General features: G+C 36.3%; 1 long non-coding RNA gene across 3 annotated transcripts in view; it reads left to right on the top strand.

Annotated features, from left to right (window-relative positions):
- The first annotated feature begins 4,922 nt into the window (after positions 1-4,922).
- The window catches only part of LOC310893839, a 17,970-nt gene continuing 17,074 nt past the window's right edge, over positions 4,923-5,818 (top strand). For 2 of the 3 annotated variants that reach the window (XR_014579356.1, XR_014579357.1), the window contains exon 1: positions 4,923-5,818. This exon is cut by the window's right edge. This is a non-coding gene — a long non-coding RNA (uncharacterized lncRNA). The other variant, XR_014579358.1, reaches the window with a different exon arrangement.

Raw genomic sequence — 5,818 nt, 5'->3', positions numbered from 1 at the left:
TCATCCAGGAATACCACATGCATTCTGAATAAAAGAAAGACATTACCCAGTCAGTTCAGGATAGTCAGTTCAGGCCTGTCTAAGAGCAAAGTCGGGACCCTGAACATCAGAAGAGCCAGCTTCCAGATGTTCAAAGAATTTGTGGATGAGATCCCATGGGACACAGTCCTTAGGGACAAAGAATCTGATCAGAGCTGGCAACTCTTTAAGAATATTTTCCTAAGAGCACAAGAGCTCTCTATTCCCATATGGAATAAATCAAGCAGGGAAGGTAGGAAACTGGCATGGTTGAATAAGGATCAGCTGGTCAAACTTAAGCAAAAGAAGGAAATGTACAAACAGGGGAAATAGGGTCATGTGCCCTGGGAAAAGTACAGGAATGCTGTCTGGATGTGCTGGGATGGGATCAGGAAAGCCAAGGCACTGGCAGAACTAAACTTGGCAAGGGATGCAAAGAATAACAAGAAGGGGATCTACAGGTACATTAGCCACAAAAGAATGACTAGGGGGAGCGTAGCACCTCTGACAAATGAAGATGGAGAACTGGTAACAACAGATGTGGAGAAGGCAGAGGTACTTAACAACTTGTTTGCTTTGGTCTTCAATGGTGGTCAAGTTTCCCACATCTCTCAAGTCCCTGAATCCCTAGGCAGGGCTGGGGGAGCAGAGTCCCTCCCACTGTAAGAGAAGAGCAAGTTCAGGACCTCCTGATGCAACTTAACAACTACCAGACTATGGGCCCTGATGTCATGCATCTCAGGGTCCTGAGGGAATTGGCTGATGTAGTCACCAAGCCACTCTCCATCATATTTGAAAAATCATGGCAGTCAGGTGAATTCCCCGGTGACAGGAAAAAGGGAAAAATGCTTCACATTTTTAAAAAGGGTTGAAAGGAGGACCTGGGGAACTACAGACTGGTGAGCCTCACCTCTGTGCCTGGCAAGATCATGGGACCGATCCTCCTGGAGGCAATGTTAAGGCACATGTAAGACAAGGAATTGATCCATGACAGCCAGCATGGCTTCACCAAGGGCAAATCATGCCTGACCAATCTAGTGGGCTTCTATGATGGAATAACTGTATCAGTTGACTGATGTCATCTACTAGAAATTCTGTAAGGCCTTTGACACAGTCCCATGTGATATCCTAATCTCTAAATTGGAAAGATATGGATTTGAAAAGTGGGCCATCTGGTGGATAAGAAATCGGCTCAATGGCTGCTCCCAGAGAGTGGTGGTCAATGGTTCTATGTCCAGGTGGAGGCCAGTGATGAGTGGCGTCCCTCAGGGGTCTGTCTTGGGACCAGTCCTTTCCAATATCTTCATCAATGACATAGACGATGGGCTTTCCTCAGCAAGTTTGCAGATGACACCAAGCTGAGTGGTGTGGCTGATACCAAAGAAGGAAGAGATGTCATTCAAAGGGACCTGGACAGGCTGGAGAAGTGAGCACATGTGAACATCATGAGGTTCAAAAAAGTCAAAGTGCAAGGTGCTGCACCTGTGTTGGTGCAATCCCAGGCAGGAGTACAGACTGGGAGAAGAACTCATTGAGAGCAGCCCTGGGGAGAGAGACGTGGGGGTTCTGGTAGACAAAAGGCTTGACATGGGCCAGTGCATGCATGCAGTCCAGAAGGCCAACCACATCAAAAGAGGTGTGACCACAGGTTTAGTGGGGTGATTTTCCACCTTTGCTCTGCCCTCGTGAGGCCCCACCCAGAGTACTTCATCCAGGTTTGGAGCCTCCAGCACAAGAAAGATATGGACCTGTTAGAACGAGTCCAGAGGAGGGCTACAAAGATGATCAGAGGGCTGGAACACCTCTCCTACGAGGAAAAGCTGAGAGAGATGAGCATGTTCAGCCTGGGGACAGGAAGGCTCCAGGGAGACCTCATTGTGACTTTTCAATACTTAAATGGGTCTTATAAAAATGATGTAGAAGGACTATTTACTTGGGTAGATAATGATAAGACAAGGGGAAATGGTCTTAAACTAAAAGAGGATAGATTTATACTAGACATTAGGAGGAAATTCTTTGCTGTAAGGGTAGTGTGGCACCGGAACAGGTTGCCAAGAGAAGTTGTGGGTGCCCCCCCATCCCTGAAGGTGTTCAAGAACAGGCTGGATGAGCCTTGGCCAACCTAATCTAGTGGGTGGCATCCCTGTCTGTGGAAGGGAGGTTGGAATTAGGTGATCTTTAAGGTCCCTTCCAAAGCGAGTCATTCTATGATTCTATGAACTAGAGAAGTAGAAAATTAATGATAGCAGAAGTCCTCTTGATCTACAAGATGACTATGTGTTTCAATGAAGTCAAGAGAGAAAGCTAGACAAATTCATAACAGAAATAAGGTATTTTTTTCTAACAGTTACTGAATACTGGACTATATTATCGGGGACATCATAGGTAGTAGATTCTTTATGCATCTGAAGTGCATAGTTTTAAAGTAAATGCATTTCTAAATAACAAACATCAGGTAGTAGAGAAGATATAGAACAGAAATTTTAGTTTATGAAATTCTTTCTTCTGTGTAGAACAGGTAAAATTGCTATTCTCAATGTAAAAATAAAAGTTTGTGAATTTCAGTATGAATACTCATATTTTGCTTCTATTAAACATAATTGGTCATTTTTAAAATACTGATGAGTGCCGTTATTTTTTTAGGCTATTTAAAGCAAGTTCAGATCACCTTTAGGGGTAAATGAGTACCACATGCTGTCTCAGATCTGAAAAAGTTTTCACTTCTGAAGAATAAACAATAAATGGGCATTAGTCTCCAAATTTATTTTTTTAAACTCTGTCACATAGCTGTCAGTGTTCTTTGAACAAAGGGAATTCTGTGAGTTAGATTTCAAAAGAACCCAGAGAAATGAAATCTCAAAGAAATGATCAAATAACTTCGAACTTCTTTCTCCTTAAAAAAAAAAAAAAAGGAGGGGTGGGGGGAAGAGTGCATGTTGAGGGACAATTGCCACACATTCTGTAGCAGAACAGTAGCTTAGAGACAGCTACCCAGAGAAAACAGCTGAGCTGTGAAGAATCTTTATGAGAATTTAGATATTTTTCTTAGGAGGTTGTCATAAAAATGAAACAGAGTAACTCTGAATTATTAGAAGATCTGGGATGTTGTTTAAAGGTTAGAATAGAAGATTTAAATAGATCTCCTGCAGGAAAAATATCTATCCTTTCACCAAAAAATCAATTACTAAATTTAGGGAAACAAGCTGAGAACAATTTCCAGTGATCTTTAAGCTTGTTTTCTTCTTTAAATTGCATACAAATTAACCATGTAGAATGGTTAATTCAATGGTTGGTTGACTTTCGTTTAATGTTATCTTTTTGGGGCTGGAACTCAGTTTTAACTATGAAGTTGTGACAATTTAAATATTTTAACAGCAGTAGAAGGTATACTTATTTGTTAATATTTTCCTTTTTATATTTAATGCATAATGAAACAGAACACATTTTAAGGAAAATAATATTAATATTAAAAACTGCAAGAAGAATAAATAAAACCATTGCTTCTAAATATTTCATCACTGAATGTTATTGAAATGAAAATAATTTCATACTTATGGAGCCCTACAGCTGGGACACTTTACATTTATATTCATAGGAACTTAAGAGTTTAATTAGGAGCAAGGTTAAAAAATACCTGCAACTATGTTATATATATGTGTTATATATATTCTTATTTAGAGACGTTATTCTCTCTTGCTTAAATACCTTTCATATTTTGTGCCATTACGTGTTGTTGATTGGACATATTGCTGACTGTTAAACCACTAAAAGTGAACAACGTTGACATCCTTGTAACTGAAGTCACAAATAACTACATTAGAATAAGCAAATATAAAAATGGGTGTTAGAAAACATAATCAACCAGCTGACAGAAGAGCTGTCTTTATCACAAAGGGATATTAAAAAAATATCAAAAAATAGAAATTCCAAAAGGCTACTACAATCTGTCTAAAAATTCTGAAAGACAAGGACAAAATTGTCCTTCTTCAAAAAGTTTTTTTTTTTTTAAACTCTAGAGCCTGTATTGTGTTTTTTTTTTTTTCCATTTCTCAAAAATGGTTTTATTTTATCTGCCATACATATCAGAAAATTTTATGTACTTTATAAAGATTTCTGGAAAAAAAAAGAGGGTGTCATATTTCAACTGTGATCTGATTTAACAGGATACCAATAAAATCTTGGGCATATCACATGAAGTTTTTGCTATTTTTTAAATAAATTAAATCAACTAGTTAAATTGACTTTTTGGAATACAAATAATAGTACTATTATCTAATTGTGTCTTTGCAGGTAAGGAGGATACTACTCTACTCTGTAGAATTACAAATGAGAATATTCTCTTATATATAAACTTAATAAATATTTTCAAATATTTCTGTTCATTGAAAATAATCACATGTAATAAATCACAAGTAATGACATGTTCCACATCTGAAATCTGTAGATGAAGGTATCATTTATGTTTCTTAAATGATAGATATCAGGAATCTGCTTTATGTACAATAATTTCTAATTTAAAACTTGCTTGTGATGTTGAAAAATCAATACAGTGAAAAATCCTCCAAAGTCAAAGAATTTGAGCAGATCATACAAGAAAAAACAACAACAACAACAACAACAAAACTGAATCTGCTAATATATTTGGTGGACAGAACAAAAATCTGTTCTTGAAACTAAAAATCCAGCAAAGACCTTGAAGTCACTGCGTCTGGGTGTAATAGCATCCCAGCAGAAACACAAAGTGGAACTTGCTCAGCTAAAACAGCAGATAACACAGCTTGAAAGAGACCTTACAGATGCCACTAAACTTTATAGTTAACAAGATTGGATCTGTTTTTGCTATGAGAATGAGTAAAACAGCAATCTCTTTAAAAATCACATTGCAAGATAGAATGTGCAGGAGCTGGGAATGCACTACTTCATACATATTTGTTATGAATTCTAGAGAAAAAAATACTTCATCACAAACTTTCTAAGTACATATTTCTCTGGTGTTTGTCTTTAAATGTAAGATATGTTAGTTTGTGATAGCAATGAGGTCAAAATGCATGCTGATAAAAATAATATGGTCACAGTAAAATGACTTCTGTTATGTTTAGAGGTAGTTTTATATTTGCCAGTTTTAACTGCAAATCTCATTCATACTCATTTTCAATATCAGAAATCTATCTTTTTGAACTTTTTCTTGGGATAAATAGTGCATAGGCCAAGGGGAGTTTATTTAGTCTTTTTACCTTGCTCTGTGAATGTTTTCTGCACAAAAAAAATATTCATAAAGTGAAAATGTTTTTGTTTGTTTTTTGTTTTTTATTGATTGTATAATGTCCACATTACTAAACTACACAATGAGCAGAAATAATTTATCCTTCTTTGGGAACTTTGCCAAAAACATCATTTCAATTAGAAATAACAACATTTAAGATACTCTGTTTCTCTATTTTTTTTATTTTTTTATTAGTGTACTGAAAATAAAAAAAAATAGAAAGAAAAACTCCCTTGGGTTACAGAAAGATGTACAAGATATATTCAACTGTGTACAGACAGCTTAAAAATCAGCCAATGAGGAAAATGTGTTGATTGTTTAAATTCTAGAACTTATTTTTTTCTAAGCAAAAAAAAAAAAAAAACAGAGGGAAATACCCCTACAAGAATCTCATTCTTGTAATTAGAACCTTTTTGTTATTTACTGAATAAACAGAATGAAATGGAAACGTATTAGTGTAGCAGGATATTATATGCTGTCTATTAAGTTTTACACACCTGAAAAAATATGTTAATACAAATAATTGTTGTCATGTTA

This window comes from Anser anser (genome assembly GCF_964211835.1).
Source record: "Anser anser genome assembly, chromosome: 2".
NCBI classification, from domain to species: domain Eukaryota; kingdom Metazoa; phylum Chordata; class Aves; order Anseriformes; family Anatidae; genus Anser; species Anser anser.
This window is presented reverse-complemented; position numbering and strand designations above follow the sequence as displayed.